We start from the raw sequence: 20,308 nt of genomic DNA, 5'->3' as shown, positions 1-20,308 counted from the left end.
TTAAATTCAGTTATAGTATTATTTAGCTCCCGAATTTCTGCTTTTTTTCTTTTTCATAGTTTCTATTTCTTTATTGATATCCTCATTTTGTTCATACACTGTTTTCCAGATTGTGTTTAGTTGTCTATCTGTGTTTTCTTTTGTTTATTTATCTCCTTTAAGATAATAATTTTGAAATTTTTATCAGGTAATTCATAGATTTCCTTTTCTTTAGGGTCAGTTTCTGGAGATTTATTTTGTTCCTTTGATTGGGCCATGTTTTCTGTTTCTTCGTATGCCTTGTTACTTTTTGCTGAGATTTGGACATTTGAAAAAATAGCCACCTACCCCAACTTTAGGTACTAGCTTTGCATTGGGAAAGAAGTTCACAAATCAGCCTGGCTAGAGATTCTTGGGGTATTTCCAAATATTTCTGGGATGTGCCTTCTCTGTGTTTGTGCATGTAAATTTCCAGTTAAAGAGGTTTGCCAGTTTCTTTATTAGGACCTTATAATCTCTTGCTCCAGTTGGTGTCTGTTTGTGGTACTGCATGTTCTCTGGTGCTGAAACAAGCTGCTTAGCTTTGTTCTTAATGTTTTCCAGGGATTCAAAGTATACATTTCCCTGTCAGCTCTCCAAGTCAGGTGAGACAGAAACCAGTCTTTTGGGCAACCTCCAACTAAAAGCTGGAACATTGGATGCATGTTCCATGCTTTCCCCCCAAGTCAGAAGTTATTAGTAGAGTGCTTTCTCTTGATTGCACTGAGTTGGGAAGGCTTAGGGGAAAAAAAACTGTTACACATTAAATGCAATGTTTTTCCTACTCCTTCTGATGCAATTGTTCTTAGCTTTGAACTTGCCTGGGGTATTGTGACTTCTTAACTGGCTTCTGAAGGTTTCATAAAGGCTTTTTGGACCATACATTATTATTAAGTCAGTGTCTCTGTGGGGAAATGAAGTCTGGGGCTTCCTATTCTGTAATCCTGCTGACATCACTCCAGAATATGCATTGTTTTAAATAATATATAGATTACTAACAGAAAACTTATTCTGCATCATCACAAAAGAAAGTTTCTATAGATCTCAAAAAATCTGCAAATTGACTGTGTTCTCAGATATTACTATGAATATAGGCATATATAATAAATAAAATATATACAATATATAGTATACATTATATTATATATAATATATTGTATTATAATTATATATGTAATATAATAATAATGATATTAAAATAAATAAATAAATAAAACAGAATGATAGAGTAAAAAATAGCTTACAAAATCTCAGTTTTCAAGAAATTAAAAAACATTCTACCAAATAACCTTTGGTATGCAGAGAAAAAATTTAAGGAAATTTGAAAATACTCAGAGCTAAATGAAAATGAAAGTGCTTCTTATCAAAATTTGTGGAATCATCTAAGGTAGTCATTAGGAAATACTTTTAGTATAATAAAACACAATAATGTCTAAATGTAGGCCTGGTATGTGTCAACTCAAGTAGTTAGAAAATAACCACCTGATTAAAACCAGATACAGACCTAGGAAAGAAGTAGTAGAGAGAAGGGCAGAACTTAATGAAATATAAAATAATTTTAAAATGTGGAAGAGAATCAATGTAATAAATCAGAGTCAATATAACAGGAAGGGAAATTCGATATAAATATTAAAAAACAGAGACAATTAGCTTAACATAAACAATGTTGAAACTCTTGCTGTTGTCACCAGAGCACTAGGAATAATGTGGTGAACTTGGGGTAGGATTCAGGCATTCTTTCTCCACAGCTTGCACTTGAAACACTAGGCTGTATACTTTGATTTTAGTTTTGCCACTTACTAGCTTGTTAGCTACACAAGTTAATTTATCTGTGGCTCCATTTCCTCATCTGTAAAATGCTGTGTATATATGTGTGTGTGTGTGTGTGTGTGTGTGTTTGTGTGTGTGTGTGTGTGTGTGTGTGTGTGTGAGAAAGAGAGACAAAGAAAATGAGTTTTGATTTAATACACAAAAGCATTTATGACTAATCATCAAATACAGGTGCACAATAAATGTTGAGTCTTAGTTGTTTGGTCTGGTGAAAGAAATGATATTTTTCTAGTCAGACAAATGTGTTTGGACCTCAGGTTAGCTACTTATAAATTGTGCGATTTAGGCAAGTCTGGGAGACTTCCTTTTAAAATCCATAAAATGGCAATTATATTACCTACATCATAAAGCTGAGATAATGTATGAAGAAATGCTTAATAAGAAATTACAATTTCATAATCAAATTCAGTGACTTATCTGCTTTAATTTTCCTTTAAGAAACATTCCTCGCACTCATTGTATATAAATGTAATAAAATGTTTTTTCTAATAAGTCTTTGCTTTTTGGAGAGTGTGTAAATATTAACATTATAAAAACTAATGCTAGACAAGAAAAATAACTTACCCAGGAAGATAAATTCTTTAGCATGATTTGTTTCATTATGATTTGTGATGTCATTTCCTTCTACTTAGAAACATTACTCAAAAATAAAAATATAATATTATAACTAAAGCTGGATTATTAAAAAGAATAAAACAAGCCTAATTCAGAGTGTTGTTTGTGACATGATTTTCTGAAACGTTACCTATAATAATATCAAATGTATTGAGTTATTGTCCATAATCCAGTTATACAGGTAACAATCTATATATTTGGAAAATGAGTTTTGCTTGCAAATAAAATAAGAGTAAGGGAATAAAAATTTGATGTTGTACAGATTAAAAAACACAAAAGGATTAGAAAAACAATTTGTTTATATGGCACAACTTCAGAATACAAAACATATAACACTGTGGATATTAGAGATTTCATTGATTCAATATTAAAAATGTCACTAAAGAAATCCCAACCAAGAGATTTCAGTTCTTTAAGAATTGACACAGGGCTTCCCTGGTGGTGCAATGGTTGAGAGTCCGCCTGCCGATGCAGGGGACACGGGTTCGTGCCCTGATCCGGTGGATCCCACATGCCGCGGAGCGGCTGGGCCCGTGAGCCATGGCCACTGAGCCTGCGCGTCTGGAGCCTGTGCTCCGCAACGGGAGAGGCCCCAACTGTGAGAGGCCCGCGTACCGAAAAAAAAAAAAAAAAAAAAGAGAAGAATCGAAACAATAAGAGTAAAATGCTTGAGCTTGTTGTATAGGAACGTATTTTAAGTTTACCTGGGAATTGAGTATATAAGTTGAGAAGTGGTGAATTTTTTAGGGAAGAAGAAATTTACACCAATAAGTCTCTGTTTCTCTCTGGGGAACTCCATTTACCTGAATCAAACTGTCTTAAGGCATTCAGCTGTGGATGACTTTAATCATCCGAAATTCTCTGGGTGTATTATGTGGAAACCAGAGTAAAGCCTATTTTTCTTTTATGGTACTGTATATTTTAATGATTTGAATGTGTAATTGTAGTTTCCATTTGTATTACTAGATAAGAGAAAGTCAATAAACAATATATCTTAAGAGAGTTAAGTATTTTATATTCCAAGTTCTGTACATTTAGTAAAACTAATTACACTAACCATATTGACGCAGTTTGAGTAATGAAATCTGTAGTAGAATGCACACTGCTTGTCTATATCTAGGTTAGAGTTTAGTACCTTGTAACCTGAAATTTATTTTAACCCAGAAAGCAATAGCAGAAATGTCTTGATCAATTTATCTTACTCCCAATGAATGATGGCTATGTTCCTCCTGAATTATAGAAGCAATTTAGCTGATTGTTCAAAAGTATGAAAAAACAATTTTTAGAGATGCTTTAGTGCATAGTACTATTAGAAATCTATTACACAATTGTGGTAATTTTTTATAATCTCTTAAATTTTATTTCAAAAGACTTTCAAAATAAAATATCCATATTTCTGAAAAAAAATTGAAGCACAACTTCACCAAAAAACACATAGCCCAGTAAAACAAGCCAGGGTTTCAGCTTCAAGGTCAGTGATTTTTCTACCTCATTATGATTTTGTTTGGGTCAAGCAATGTAGGTCTCCTTTAAAAGTCATCCTTCTCATTCATCATGAAAAAAAAAAAAAAAAAGATCCAAAACAACCAACCAAACCAAAATCCCTGCTAATCTTATTTGAGTAAAGTATTTACTCTTCATTTACACAGTTCCAGTGGTTGTTGCACTTGTGAATATGCCATTTTAAAAAATCCCTACTCATAAATAAAGCAACAAAGTTTCAGATCCTACAATTTAAATAATCTTCTTTATTCAGCATTGTACTATAAGTCATGGTCATGTTTTCTACTTAGGCAATTGGTTTTCCTTAAGAAAAAGTATAACTTGTGAGAGTCATTACTGATGTTATCATTAGTTCTTTTGTAGGAATTAACTTCTCAGATTACCCAGAGAGGAAGCATTGAATCCTGGATAGTCTTCAGAGGCAAGAAGAGGTGACTTCATAGCATAAGTATGGCAAACACCAGCTCTGTGGCTTTGGCTGGTCACTTTAACAAGGAGTTTTAATCTCAGCATCTATAGTATAATAAGGGAGAAAATTGTACCTACCCTCCAGGATTGTTTTAAGGATTGGATAAGCTATGTAAACTGCTATGTTTGATGCTCAATAAATGGCAGCTCTAATTAAATATTCACGTAAATTTTGTCTGTTTGCTAGAATTCAGGAGAGGTCCTGGACTTATAAGGATATGGACAAAAGTAATAACATGGGTCTGGGTGGAAGAAGTTGATGACTTCTAAATGTACTCTTTCCAAGGAGGAGAAGACTGCCTGAGGCAGACAGGAAACATGAAAAAAAAAAAAAAAAGGTAGATTTAAGTTTTATCATAATCAGACTTGACACAGAGATAACCTTTGTCAATTGTGCTAAATTTCTATAGCATATGCCTATCTGGGTTCCTGCTGAAATTCACAAAATCAAAGATTTTGCTAATCTCAACTCTAGATCCCAAAGTCTGCCTGACCAAGAAGCAAACATAAACAAGCAAACACAAACCGGAAGCAATATCAAGTTGATGGAAATGAGTGAAAATATTTTTAGCAAGTGACCTTGTTGCTGTATGAGTTATACTTCAGAACATTGAGCTTCAAGAAGATTTACACAAAGCGTCTCTTTTTCAGAATGTTTATTCTTGTAGGCGCACATTTTCATATTGCAGAACATTAACATTCAATTTCATTAGTTTATTACAAACCTACTCATATAAACTTTTATAAACCTGCATAGTTTAGCAAAGTAATAAAGTGTGACTGCTCATTCAAATAAGGACAGTTAGACAGCCTATATAAGACCTTTAATTATTTGGGAATCCATAATTAAACTTTTTTTCCCACTAATTAGAGTTATTAAGGGAAATTATATACCTCATCTCACCCTAAAAATGTAGAAAATAGATTACTAGACTGTTCATAATATATCTCAATAATTCCATTTAAAATGTTTTTCTACTATAATTTAATGTAGTCAATTTAGTTATCATTTTTAGATGTTTCATAGTTAATGCACACATAGCTATAATGGAATACTTAATTTTCTTCAGAAATGTGGTTTTAAAAATACCCTCTTTATCTGTATGTATGTGTATATATACATATGTGTATATATATATACATATACTTATAAATATATATATTCATAAAGTTAATAACCTAAGAATTTTTGGTCATCCAGACATATTTGAACAAGGTAATATGCTCCAGAGGATTATATCATCTTCCTATTTGTTCTCTCAACATTTATTAGATATTAACTGTATGCCAAACAATGCATTAAGCAGTACATTATCATTTAACTCTCAAAAATCTATGATCTATGGTGTAGATGCCATTATAACTTTCACTTTATAGGTATGGAAAGTGAAGCTGAGAGAGATCAAATGACTCACTGATGATTTTATAGCTAGTTATCATCAGTGCCCATGTAGCTTTCTTCTAGAGCCCATATTCCTAAACATTATCCTATGTACCCTCTCTGGCACTACTTCTACAGTATCCATCATACACACCTAGTGAACAGGGGGATGATGTGTGGTCCACCCAATAGCCACAATTGTACTGAGAATATATTTTCTCATGGAAATTAGTACTGTTACAGGCAATTCAGTTCCTAGGTGAACCACACAAACGCAAACTATATAGCTTGATGAACAGAAGGATGCCGAGCAAACATAGGTCAATAATAAGAGATTTTTCTTGAATTTGTTTTGTAAAGAATGTTTAATGATGTATTATATACTGAGAGTACACCAATATGTACCTAGTTTGAGAAGATATATAAGATAGGAAAAAATAAAATAAAATACCTAGTTTGAGAAGATATATAAGATAGGAAAAATAAACATGGTTTAAATTGTCAAAATATGATTTTGATCTTTTACATTTTTATAACAATGAAAAACAGTACTTTAAATAAATTAAAACAGTTATTTTATTAAGAACAAAACAAAATGTCAAAATATAACCAAGCAAAAACAGATTGTCAAATAATCAATGTACTTTTAAATGATTATTAGATAAAATATGAATGTTAATTTATACCCAGATTTTGAATTTTATATATTCATGAATTAAGAATTACACATTATGCCATACCTGTTTTTCACAGTTATGATGATTTTTTTCATAATCAACTGTATTTTTCTTACCCACATTAAAAAAATATATATAAAATATGGACACTAACTTTTTATTAACACCTATTGAAATTTCCAGAAATACTTGACTGTCCAGCAGTAAAGAATGGAAAGTAAACAGATTAGATAAGGTAACACAAAGAAACATAAATTACTAAATCAAGAGCTACATAGAGTTTTGAGCTATCTAAGACTCAACCAACACTTATACACAATTGTCACTCTAAGGAAATATACTTTACTTCATTTCAAGCTCATTATCTGTAAAATAAATTATTTTATAATACTTATTTTGCAGGTTTTTAGTATTATAGGAAGTCTTATATACCATTTAGCAAAGTTTCAAGTAGTATTAATTTCTCTAGGAATATTTATTTTTATTATTTATTTATAAAAGCCTGTCTATTAGTTGGAAACACCTTATTACCTGTGCATTGGGCATAAACCATAGAAATAGTCAGCTAATTGCACATATGTAAAATCAGCATACTTATTAAATATAATTCTTACCACAGTAAAAAAGAAATAGAAGCATTTCCTTTTGAGGTCACTTTATATTTTAAATTAGGTATTTATAAAAACTATATAAGATATTGAATGGGTGCAGATATAAGGAGTTGTGTGGAAGTATTGTGAGTTAATGCTTATAGGTCAAACTTTGATATTTCTTGAATATGTGAGAATATGTTTTACATGTATCGATATATCTGTAATCTACATAAGGATTTTAAAGCAACTTCTATGTTGTGAACACAAAAAGATCTTAAATGATTTCATCAAAACACCATTGATAGGACTTATGAGAACTGTTGCAACCATATTTTTATGTTCAGAAATATAGAAAAGACATACTTCAAGTATTTCACGCTGCCTCAGATTTTTACCTTCTATGATATTGTTCCCATCAGCATGCAAAATTTCCTAATTTTGACCATCTTAAATAAACAAAATCCCATAAGCAAACACCCTCTTGATCTCTTAATCCCCTTCAGTCATCTCCTTATATTTATTTTTCCCTTATAGCTAAGCTCCAAGTTAATTACATTTATTGTATTTAAGTCACATTGATTATAACATGCAGTTAGTGTAAGTACAACTAAGAAAGGAAAAACTCTAATTAAGCTGTGATCAAAGTTTTCATATCACTTTGAATGTTTATTTTATACATATTGAAAGAGATTTTGAGTTTTATTGCATGTAACAGAAAATTTAAACAACTATGACAAAGTTCATGAATAAGCAAGCAATGACAGCTGCATCAGAACAGCTGCCTAGGTAGTAACAAGCATAAAATGGTATTAATTTTAATATATATCCCAAGTTCAGAGATTTAAAATATGAAATAGTATGTCTTAGAAGTGATGAAATTTGGTAGGTGTTTATACTCTCTGTTTCTGTGCCCTGTCTTTCTATTCTCTCTTGAACCTTTTCTAGTTAGGCTTTCATCTATGCAACTCCATTTGAAAATCCTTTAATCAGCTTCACCAGTTATCATGTAATGACAAATCCAATGAGAAATTTTTGGTTCTCATATCATTTGTTCTATCAGCAATATTTGACACATGAGATTACTCCCTTTTTGAAATGTATTCTCTTGGCTTCTAGAATGCAGATTCCCTCCATTTCACCAATCTCTCTTATTCTTAGTTTTCTTCGGCAATTCCTTTCTCTTCATCTCTACATATCTCAGCACCAGGGTTCAGTTCTTGGATCTCTTATCTGCACTCACATTTTTGGTGATCTAAAAGTGTTCTGGCTTAAAAAAATATTAATTCTAACCAGCAATTTCCACATTTTTATTTTTCATTCAGGTCTCTTCTCCAGATTCCAGAATATCCAATTATATGTTATTTCCATGTCATAATAACATTTCAAAGTCAAAATAACCATCATTTCTCTAAACCAGCTTCTCCATATTTGTTCCCAAGTCAGGAAAGATCTGTTTTATGCTTACAGTAACAGAGCTCAACAGAGCCTTCATTTCACACTTGACTTCTTTCTTCTGTACTCACAATCTAATGTGTAAGAAATTCTTATTCAATCTACTTAAAAATGTATTCAGTGTCTGATTATTTTTCAACACATTCACCACTACCACACTGGCTCAGGCTGCAGTCTTGAGCATACGTTTATCACGTTAGCCATTAGCTGGTGTCTTTGTTGTCACTCTTGTTCCTGTGTAGTCTTCTATTAACACAAAAGCCAGAGTCATCTTTTGGACAGGAAGTCATATAATGCTGTTCTTCTTACAACCCTCAAATGGCTTTCTATAGCGTTATGAATAAAACACTAGAGTTGTCTCCAAGGTCCCTTACAATTGATGCAGCAACACCACCACGATGCATCTCCTGCCCAATTCACGCCATTACCCTTATCTTTATATGCTTGTGTATATCTCCTTGAATCGCATCAAACACATCAGATAAGTTCTGGACTCTGGTCCATTAAAGCTAAGTTTCTTTCTGCCTGCAACACTCCTGCCCCAGGTATCCATATGGCTACACTTTCTCATCTCCTTTAAGTCATTAAAGACCCAACTTCTCAGTGAAGAACTCTCTGACCACCTTATTTTAAAATGCAAACTGCCACCGAGATGGACTTTTCAAGTGTTCCTAACTTGCATTATTTTCCTCCATCGAATTTATCACTATCTCAGGAACAAAGTATGCTATTTATTTCACAGGTATTTCTTCCCATTGGATTGAGAAGGTCCTTTGAATTAACTAATTAATTAATTAATTAATTTTGGTCTCTTCTTTATTATAGTCTCCTAGTGCCAAAAAGAGTAATTGACATATGGTAGAAGCTCAATAAATATTCTTTAAAAATGAATGAAGTATTTTAGTATAAGCTTAGAAATTTCAGAGAAAGGTAGTCTTACTATTTAAAAACAATATAGTTCAATGATCCCAGTAAAGAGAATAGATAGTAAGTAGAAACAAATTTATTACTCTGGAAGCATATATTTAACCTAAAGTTTATATCCAGACTAATTGGAGCTGGCATTTGGAATCATAGGCACCACTTTTGAGGTTCATCAATCAAAAGCAATGATAACTTGCATCTCATTTTCTTTACTTGAGTGCACCAAGATGACAGCAATTACTAGCAAACCAGTATATTAGGATAAAAAAAATTTCCCTAATTTATTACTGGTACATAATTACCTGACACTGCAGAGTGCTAAATCATCCCATGTAATCAACACTTGGTCTCATTGTTTCTGTTAAGCTATGATGCTGATTATATTGAAAATATATTTATTTGCTATTTATTGAAGCACAGTTTTAATATAGTTTTCAGGTGTACAACATTAAGTTAATTTTTAAAGGAGAACAATCCATTTAAAGTACACATGTAGAAGATACAAACAGTCAGAATATCACTGCTTCATACATTAAAAAAACAAAGTGGTGCGAAAAAAAAGGGAAAATAAGTCTTATTTAATCAGTACCATCACAGAGTATACTTTGGTAGTATAATGATATTGTTCACATTAATGAAATGTATCTTGATTTAGTAATTCAGAGTACAATTTTCTTAAGTAAATTCTACAAATGAAAATTTTCTATGAGTTGAGATGTAAAGTTAAATTCCTCTTTCCTTCTTGTTTATGGTTTCCTTTGCTGTGGAAAAGCTTTTAAGTTTCATTAGGTCCCATTTGTTTATTTTTGTTTTTATTTCCATTTCCCTAGGAGGTAGGTCAAAAAGGATCTTGCTGTGATTTATATCATAGAGTGTTCTGCCTATGTTTCCTCCAAGAGTTTGATGGTGTCTGGCCTTACATTTAGTTCTTTAATCCATTCGGATTATTTTTGTGTATGATGTTAGGTAGTGTTCTAATTTCATTCTTTTACATGTAGCTGTCCAGTTTTCCCAGCACCACTTATTGAAGAGGCTGTCTTTTCTCCATTTTATATTCTTGCCTCCTTTATCAAAGATAAGGTGACCATATGTGAGTGGATTTATCTCTGGGTTCTCTATCCTGTTCCATTGATCTATATTTCTGTTTCTGTGCCAGTACTATACTGTCTTGATTACTGTAGCTTTGTAGTACAGTCTGAAGTCAGGGGGCCTGATTCCTGCAGCTCCGTTTATCTTTCTCAAGATTGCTTTGGCTATTCGGGGTCTTTTGTGTTTCCATACAAATTGTGAAATTTTTTGTCCTAGTTCTGTGAAAAATGCCATTGGTAGTTTGATAGGGATTGCATTGAATCAGTAGTTTGCTTTAGGTAGTAGAGTCATTTTCACAATGTTGATTCTTCCAGTCCAAGAACATGGTATATCTATCCATCTATTTGTATCATTTCTAATTTCTTTCATTAGTGTTTATAATCTTCTGCATACATGTCTTTTGTCTCCTTAGGTAGGTTTATTCCTAGGTATTTTATTATCTCTGTTGCAATGCTAAATGGGACTGCTTTCTTAATTTCACTTTCTGATTTTTCATCATTAGTGTAGAGGAATGCAAGAGATTTCTATGCATTAATTTTTAATCCTGCTACTTTACCAAATTCATTGATTAGATCTAGTAATTTTCTGGTAGCATCTTTAGGATTCTCTATGTATAGTATCATGTCATCTGCAAACAGTGACAGCTTTACTTCTTTTCTGATTTGGATTCCTTTTATTTCTTTTTCTTCTCTCCTTTTCTTTTATTTCTTTTCTTCTGTTACTAAACTTCCAAAACTATGTTGAATAAGAGTGGTGAGAGTGGGCAACCTTGTTTTGTTCCTGATCTTAGTGGGAATGGTTCCAGTCTTTCACCATTGAGGATGATGTTGGCTGTGGGTTTGTCATAAATGGCCTTTATTATGTTGAGGAAAGTTCCCTCTATGCCTACCTTCTGGAGGGTTTTTATCATGAATATGTGTTGAATTATGTCGAAAGCTTTCTCTGCACCTATTGAGATGATCATATGGTTTTTCTCCTTCAATTTGTTAATATGGTGTATCACGTTGATTGATATGCATATATTGAAGACGCTTTGCATTGTTGGGATAAACCATACTTGATCATAGTGTATGATACTTTTCATGTGCTGTTGGAATCTGTTTGCTAGTATTTTGTTGAGGATTTTTGCATCTATGTTCATCAGCGGTATTGGCCTGTAGTTTTCTTTCTTTGTGACATCTTTGTCTGGTTTTGGTATCACAGTTATGGTTGTCTCATAGAATGAATTTGGGAGTGTTCCTCCCTCTGCTATAGTTTGGAAGAGTTTGAAAAGGATAGGTTTTAGCTCTTCTCCAAATGTTTGATAAAATTTACCTGTGAAGCCATCTTGTCCTGGGCTTTTGTTTGTTAGAAGAGTTTTAATCACAGTTTCAATTTCAGAGCTTGTGATTGGTCTGTTTATATTTTCTATTTCTTCCTGGTTCAGTCTCACTAGGTTGTACATTTCTAAGACAACCCTCAGAATGGGAGAAAATATTTGCAAATGAAGCAACTGACAAAGGATTAACCTCCAAAATTTACAAGCAGCTCATGCAGCTCAACATTGAAAAAACAAACAACCCAATCCAAAAATGGGCAGAAGACCTAAGCAGACATTTCTCAAAAGAAGATATGCAGGTTGCCAACAAACACATGAAAGAATGCTCAAAATCATTAATCATTAGAGAAATGCAAATCAAAACTACAATGAGGTATCATCTCACACCGGTCAGAATGGCCATGATCAAAAAATCTACAAAGAATAAATGCTGGAGAGGATGTGGAGAAACGGGAACCCTCTTGCACTGTTGGTGGGAATGTAAATTGATAGAGCCACCATGGAGAACAGTATGGAGGTTCCTTAAAAAGTAAAAATAGAGCTACCATATGACCCAGCAGTCCCACTACTGGGCATATACCCTGAGAAAACTATAATTCAAAACAGTCATGTACCAAAATGTTCATTGCAGCTCTATTTACAATTGCCAGGACATGGAAGCAACCTAAGTGTCCATCAACAGATGAATGAATAAAGAAGATGTGACACATATATACAAAAGAATATTACTCAGCCATAAAATGGAATGAAACTGAGTTATTTGTTGTGAGGTAGATGGACCTAGAGACTGTCATGCAGAGTAAAGTAAGTCAGAAAGAGGAAAAACAGATACAATATGCTAACACATATATATGGAATCTAAAAAAAAAAAAAAAAAAAAAAAAAAAACAGAAAAAGAGAGAGAAAATGGAAAATGGTCAGAAGAACCTAGGGGCAAGACAGGAATAAAGACGCAGACCTACTAGAGAATGGACTTGAAGATACGAGGAGGGGGAAGAGTAAGCTGGGACAAAGTGAGAGAGTGGCATGGACATATATACACTACCAAATGTAAAATAGAGAGCTAGTGGGAAGCAGTCGCATAGCACAAGCACAGGGAGATCAGCTTGGTGCTTTGTGACCACCTGGAGTGGTGGGATAGGGAGGGTGGGAGGGAGGGAGATGAAGGGGGGAAGATATATGGGGACATATGTATATGTATAACTGATTCACTTTGATATAAAGCAGAAACTGACACACCATTGTAAAGCAATTATACTCTAATAAAGATGTTAGAAAAATAATAATATAAAATTAATTAAAATAAAATGAAAAATAATAATAATAAAGTTAAATTCCTCAAACTTCATCATTCTGAGTGAAACTATCTTGACTTTTGCTGTCACTCTGAACTTTTGGTGTTTCTGTAATTACATTTTAGGTATAGTTTTACCTGTTTTAGCTAAGATAAATCAAGAGATAAACAAATGTCCTAAAAATACATTTAATTTCATGTTCCATATAATTTTAATCACACTCAAATAAATGCCAGCTAATGCAGGAGTAATACGTCATTTTTCATGTTTTATCTTGGAATTCCTTTGGTGAATAGTACTGAACTATGAGCACCATATTTTTCTGAAGAACATAGAAATGCATAAAAAAAACACTTGAAAGTAATTGTTGATAGTAATTATTTTCCCTAAATGACCCTTATCATTACATCTTAATCTTTTAATAACAATAATAAAACTAGAGAAATAGCTGGGGGTCAAACATCATCTATTCAGTGGATGCTGTATGGACATTATCTCAAACACTCCAGCGAATAGTAGATGAGTAGCCTTCAAGGGGCTACATATTATATTTTACTATATTATATTACATTATTATTATATTATTTTACTTTTTAATAATATTATATATACAACAAATAGACTTTAAGGATATATTATTGTGCTCATTTTATAAGTGAAGAAACTGAGTCTCAGACCAAATAGTAGATTGCATTTTGTCCAATACTTTAGTCTTTCCTGCATCTATGAACTTTGCCTTGTGGCATTTTCTTTAAACAAATGGGTGGAGTGTATTTCTTCATTCTTTGACTGTGAAGGGCTTGCTTTGAAAAATAGACTGTGCAAACTTTGAGTCTAGGTTTTACGAATACTAGGTATTCCCACTTACATTTTGCACCATTGCCATTGCAATATGAAGTACACCCCTGACTTGCCTGCTAATTCAAAATAATAAGATAAAATTGAGGCAAAGCTGCCCCAGCTGATACACAAATCTCAAGTGAGAAGAAGAGCCGCTCAGCTATTGCAGGCTGAAAGAGGACTTTCCAGCTAAACCCAGTCTAAATCAGCTGAATTCTAGCTAAACACCATCTGGCTTGAAGATGTGTAAGTAACAATAAATGATTATAGTTTTAAGACACTAAGTTTTGTGCAAGTCTGTTAAGCAAGAATAGCAAACCAATGCAAGGGGGTTAATAGTTTGCTCAAAGTTTCACAGCTAGTATGTGGTGGAGCTAGAGTCCCAACTTTAAGCATTATGATTCTTCTCTTACTCCCAACCGCTCAAACCATTAAGAGTTGATAATGACAAATATGAATCCACTTCAGGATCGTAATCTAAGCCACAATCAATGATTAACAATGATTATATACTCTGGTCTACCTGATACAGATCCATTTTTCTTGTTTTCCTAGAATAACGTTAGCAGTACTTCCTTTTACTCTGAAAAGTTCCAGTTATTATATGGTTACCCTAGTGAACACTAACAAATCTAGTGACAAATCACTGTTTATTGTCTTCATCTTGACAAAGAACTAAAGATTAAGAAGCTAGTTGGAAAAAAAATATATGATTTCATGTCAGTGATGAACAAAGTGGAGACTAGAGGCAATATGACCTTTGAAGTCATCTTTCCACTAACTGTGATAGAAAGTTGAATTGAGGAAAGATGATCACTTTTATACCTGCTAATTTTGTGGTCCCCAAGGGGGTTGGGTCATTCACATAAATATGTTTTAATTTTGAACAGATATTCAATTTTGAAAAAATATATTAATCCCCAGTAGGTTTTAGTAGGAAGAGAACACATTTGTGAATCTGGAAAGGGAAGTGAGATTGAATCTCAGCCTTGGATTAATATACTGTATCATTTTGGACACCTCACCAGTCTCCATTAACCTTCCATAAAACCAGGAAGTCATTATCTTAAGAGGAAACTTTTTCTTTCTTTTACATTATTTGTACAACCAGTTTCTTGGAAGGAAAGTAGAGAAATTATGACACTTAATATCAATTAAGTTTGGGCAAAGATATGCAAACATTAATTTGTATGGGCAGTAACATTATTCTTTAAAATGCTTGGTTTCTAAGCAAACTGTTTTTTTTTTTTTTTTTTTTCTTTTTTTAATTGCTTGCTACAGAAAATAATATAACAATCTTGGTAGATTTTAAAGACAGTTAAAATAGTGATAATTTTTACAAATGGGCATTTTTAGTCTTAACCATGAGACGATACACGATGGAGAAAAGTAATTCAGATAATTTTAAAAGATATGACAAACAACATGTTACTGTTCAGATTGGAGAGGATCTAAATTCAGTTTGCATTAAAACTGTCTAGCTTCTAAGAGAAAATAAAGATTTATTATTGCTCAGTCCAAAGGGAAAACTTAAATGATATTAGTAGCACAGTGTTTGGCAGTCTGGGACTAGCCAGGGAAATGGAATTGTGGACAGTAGTACCATGTCATGAACCTCATGGCCATCTATTGTCTCATGTCTAGCTCACTTTCTAGAAATGAACATGACTTAAAAGTAAAATATAAAGTCTTTTTAACATATATTCTTCTGTCTGTAACTCCTGCAAAAGCAGAAGAAGATCAAAAAATATTTAGACATTAAGACAGTATCTTAATCATGGATTACATCACCTATGTTGCAGCCATTTATTATTTCTATAAAATGTTATATTTTATTAAAAACATGCTCTAGATTAAAAAACAAACTCTACCAATTTTCTTTCTTTAGTCATTTTTCCCCCTTACCCACCCTCTTTTGAGACAATTTCAAACTCCAGCTACAGCCCACTTTTCTAACACCATTTAGAGCAAAATTCCACACAGAAGTATTCATTTTCTCTAGCACATCACTGAATATGCTCTTGTTAAACTCAGAATGACTTTGATTTTGACAGAGCCAATGACCAATTCCCAATCCTCATCTTATTTGATCAATTAATACTATTTAACTTATTAGATCATTTCCTCCTTTTCGAACACTTTTTTCCACTTGGGTTCCAGGAGACTAAATTCTTCTAATATTAAAAAAAAAAAAAAATTCTCATGGATTGTCTTTTGATCTGGTACCTCTTCTTTCTACATCTGACTAAATTTCACATGCTGAAGATTTCTGGGATAAATCATTTGACCTGTTTTCTTTTCTACCTATACTCATAACTTAGAGAAGTTATACTATTTAGCCTCAAAGCTTAAAACAACATCTCTATCTCGGTCATGACAGCCCCAGCTTTTTATCCTTGCTTTCTCTTATCTAGTACATTTAATCCACCAGTAAATTCTGTGTACTCCACATTCCATATGTATCTATAATCTTACCACTTTTCACATTTCCACTGCCACCAAGCTAGTATAAGTCCATGAGACATCTTGATTACAATAGTTTTTTGTAATTCTTTGCTCTTCTTTCACAATTCAGTTCTATTCATAACACAATAGCTGTAGTCATCGGATGTGTCTGACTTCTCTGTTCAATTTCCTCTGTAGGCTTTCCATCTGAATAACTGCAAAAGCCAAAATCTTTGCTCTGGTTTATAATCTGGTCTTCCATTACCTTTCTTACTCTCTCTAATTTCTCTACTTCACTTGCTGTACACTCTGCCTCAATCTTTTTTTTTTTTCCCCCCTAGGTATCCATGTGACTAATTTCCTCACCATCTTCAGGTTTTCTATCAAATTTCGTATTCAGAATGAGGCCTTCCCCCTGACTCACCTACCTGAAAGTAAACCTGTAAGCACTACTCCAGAATCTTCTCCCTATTCCCCTTCCTTGCTTCATTTTTATCCATAATATTTTTTATTACATCAACATGTCTTGTGCTTTTTCTTTTGGTTTTCTTTTTTTTTTTTTTTTTTTTTTTTTTTTTTGGCTGTGCCATGCAGCTTGTGGGGTCTTAGTTCCTGGACCAGAGATTGAACCCGAGACCACAGCAGTGAAGGTGCTGAGTCCTAACCACTAGACTGTCAGGGAATTCTCACTTTTGGTTTACTTTATTGTCTGTTTTCCATTCTAGAATGTGAGATTAATGATGATGGGCATTTTTTGGTACGTTTTGTCCTCTGTGGTTAAACCATGACTCACACATGGCTGGAATTTAATAAGTATTTGTTTAGAGAATAGTAATGGGGCAATATAATTTATGCATTTTCATAGAAAAGATACATTTGCATATGTATAAAGAAAAATAAAAATCAATGCCTAAATAGAATCTTCTATAATTTCAATATACTTAAAAATTAAATCTATTGATCTAAGGAAAATATGTTATAATAGTTTAATATATATAAATTATATAATAATAACTATACATAAGAAAATAGATTAAGTTGAAAATTTTTGAGAGGTTTTACAGATATGAATAAATTATTGTTATCTAACATTTTAAAAGATTATGGAATTTTAAAGTTTTTAAAAGGCTATATATAAAATAATTTTAGTATACTTTTGATATTTTAAGATTTGCTTTTAAATATCTGTCAACGTATTCTCCATGTTCTACAATCTTGGTAGAAGTAAGTAAAAGTTTTTTTCACCTATTATAAAAGTTTGAAGTAATCATCATAAATTAAACTAAAAATAGAAACTCCATTTTTATGGATATTAAAATATAGTATAAAACATCCTCAAAACACACTTTTTTATTATGTATTAGAAGCTTTTCTATGTGAAACATAATTTTTTGGTTTACTTTTCAAATAGAGAGTACTAAAATTTTTAATTTAAAATGATCAATACGTAATAGGACTATTACCCAGGGCTTTCATTTCTTAAACTGACACTCAGAATTTTTTTATGATTTGTAATAAGTATGAGAAGAAAAAAGAGGATTAAACATTGATTCCCAATAAATTGAAAGGATTAGTATTTTCTTTGGCATAGAAACTTGCTGAGAAACTCTAAAGCTAGACTGGTACATTTTAAAATGGTAATTGATGTCTCAAAAACACACAGTGTTATAGGTTTAAAAATGAAAGCTTGTAGATGAAAAAAAAATGACAAAATAGCTCCTCTCTAATACTATCTTTCAAATAGCTGAATAAGTAATGCACATTTTTTCAATGAAAATTGCTGAGGTAGTGACATAGTTTCTACTAAAATGAACGATTTACTTACTCTATTTAAGATAACTTGATTCATTACAAAACATTTGAGGCTTCTTCAGAATGAAAGACTGTAGCAGCTGTAAGATTTTTATCCACATACAAATGCATAATTTAGGACGAAATCACCTATCTTCACAAGGGCTTTACTTTCATTTTTTGGTATTTTTGAGTCTTGGTAAATATTATTTTGACTTATTCTATTTGGATGATCAAATCATAGTCAGTTCTACAGGTGACTGAATAAATTAATGGATTCTTATAGAGAGGTCTATTTAATAGGTGGGTATTATGACATGGCTTTATTAACTTTCTCTTAGGGAAAAGGACAAGAATATATTATAGAGTTCCTGGTTATCAAGGAGGAGAATTTTGGGAAAAAAATGTGACTTGATGGATTTTCAGAAGACTAAGGAGATATACATACTTTATAGACGATGAAGTCCTTGATTTGAATCCCCGCTTTGCCAATCCACATATGTATGATCTTGGACAAATCATTTATCATGTCTCAATGTCAGGTTTCTAACATGAATAACAAAGATAACAATGCCTAAGTCAAAGAATCTTGAGAAAAAACAAGTGAAAACTCAATGGAAAAACAAAGTGTTTATAGTAATATACATTATTATCATAAAGAAAGGTAGTTAGACATATTTAAGACCATTCAATAAAATATTCACGAAGTAAAGATATGAGTAAGGAGTTCAGAGTAATGGTCCATGTGCCCTTGTTTTACATGGATAGGTATCACTGAGAATTTAAAGATCTTTTTAGAGATTTGGAGAGGTACAATTGTTCTTTTGAGTTTAGAGTCCCAAGGCTATTTTCAAAACTATGTCAAGCACTCAGATGAGGAAAAGATTGTGGTTTTTTTTTTTTTTTTTTTCTTCCTAGTTTGGGGCATCTTAAGGATTCTACAAATTTCAGTCACTTCTTCTACTACTGCCAGTCAACCATTTCAAGTGAATTTTTCACTCAGACTGGTTGATTTTCTGGCCCATTAAGACAGCTGATTCAATTCAGCTGAGTCTATATAGCTTAATCCCCCATGCATGTTGATTGTTTTACCAAGTGGCAGCAGGCCTCTGTTACAGGTAATCTTTCATGTAACTCTCTTTTCTCCATTTGATATTTCTTTGGCTTTTAATATGGGGTTGGGACTGAGACTGCTTTGGGGCCTGAAGTCCTTGGAATTACATCATTGATTCTGATGCTGAAAAGGATAGCTAGAAAGCCAGCAAACTTAATTCTTTCCTTTTCATAAAGGCATGTCTCTGTTAAGAGAGAGCTGGTTTGAGTTCCACTGTTAGGCTCTGTTTCAAGGAAGTTAAGATATGAGCCCGCACCACTTGCCTTTAAAGTGCTTTGGATTTTGAAAAAAGTTATCTTTTTTTAAGTTTACTGAATTTAAGAAGACGATAAAGGACTTTAGGTCAATTGACTCACATGGAATGGGTAAATATGTTTAGTGATTTATTTATACTTTATTAAGTATGCCCAGAAAAATCTGACATGGACAAAACTATCTACAGGATTATCAATTATCTTTGTATGGCTTTATAGATCATAATAAGGACTTTGGATTTTACGCTAAGTACAATAGGAAATCATAAGCAAGAAGATTTCTCTGGTTACTTTGTGGAGGATGGGCTGTAAAGAGATACAAATGGAAATAGGAGATTATTAAAGAGGCTATTGCACTAATATAAATGAGAGATTAGGGTGGCTTTGGTTGAGGTTGAGAGCAATGGAGAAGGTGAAAATGTTTATATTTTATATATACTTTGGAAGTAGAGCTGAAATGTGATGTAAACAGATTGGTTGTAGAGGGTCAAGAGAAAAGAATTAGGGTTGAGTTGTAGGCTTTTGAGATGAAGAGAATAAGAGATAGAAAAAACTGTACAACCAAAGTAGGTTTGAGGATAAATAAATAGGTTGTTATCTTTAGAACAAGCTAATTTTTGAGCCAGTTATATTTGTAACGACTAAGTGGAGATGTTGGGTGGCTGGTTGAAAATATAAGTTTGGAATTCAAGGAAGAGTCT

This window comes from Kogia breviceps, chromosome 1, assembly GCF_026419965.1.
Source record: "Kogia breviceps isolate mKogBre1 chromosome 1, mKogBre1 haplotype 1, whole genome shotgun sequence".
NCBI lineage: Eukaryota > Metazoa > Chordata > Mammalia > Artiodactyla > Physeteridae > Kogia > Kogia breviceps.
Note: the sequence above shows the minus strand (reverse complement) of the source record.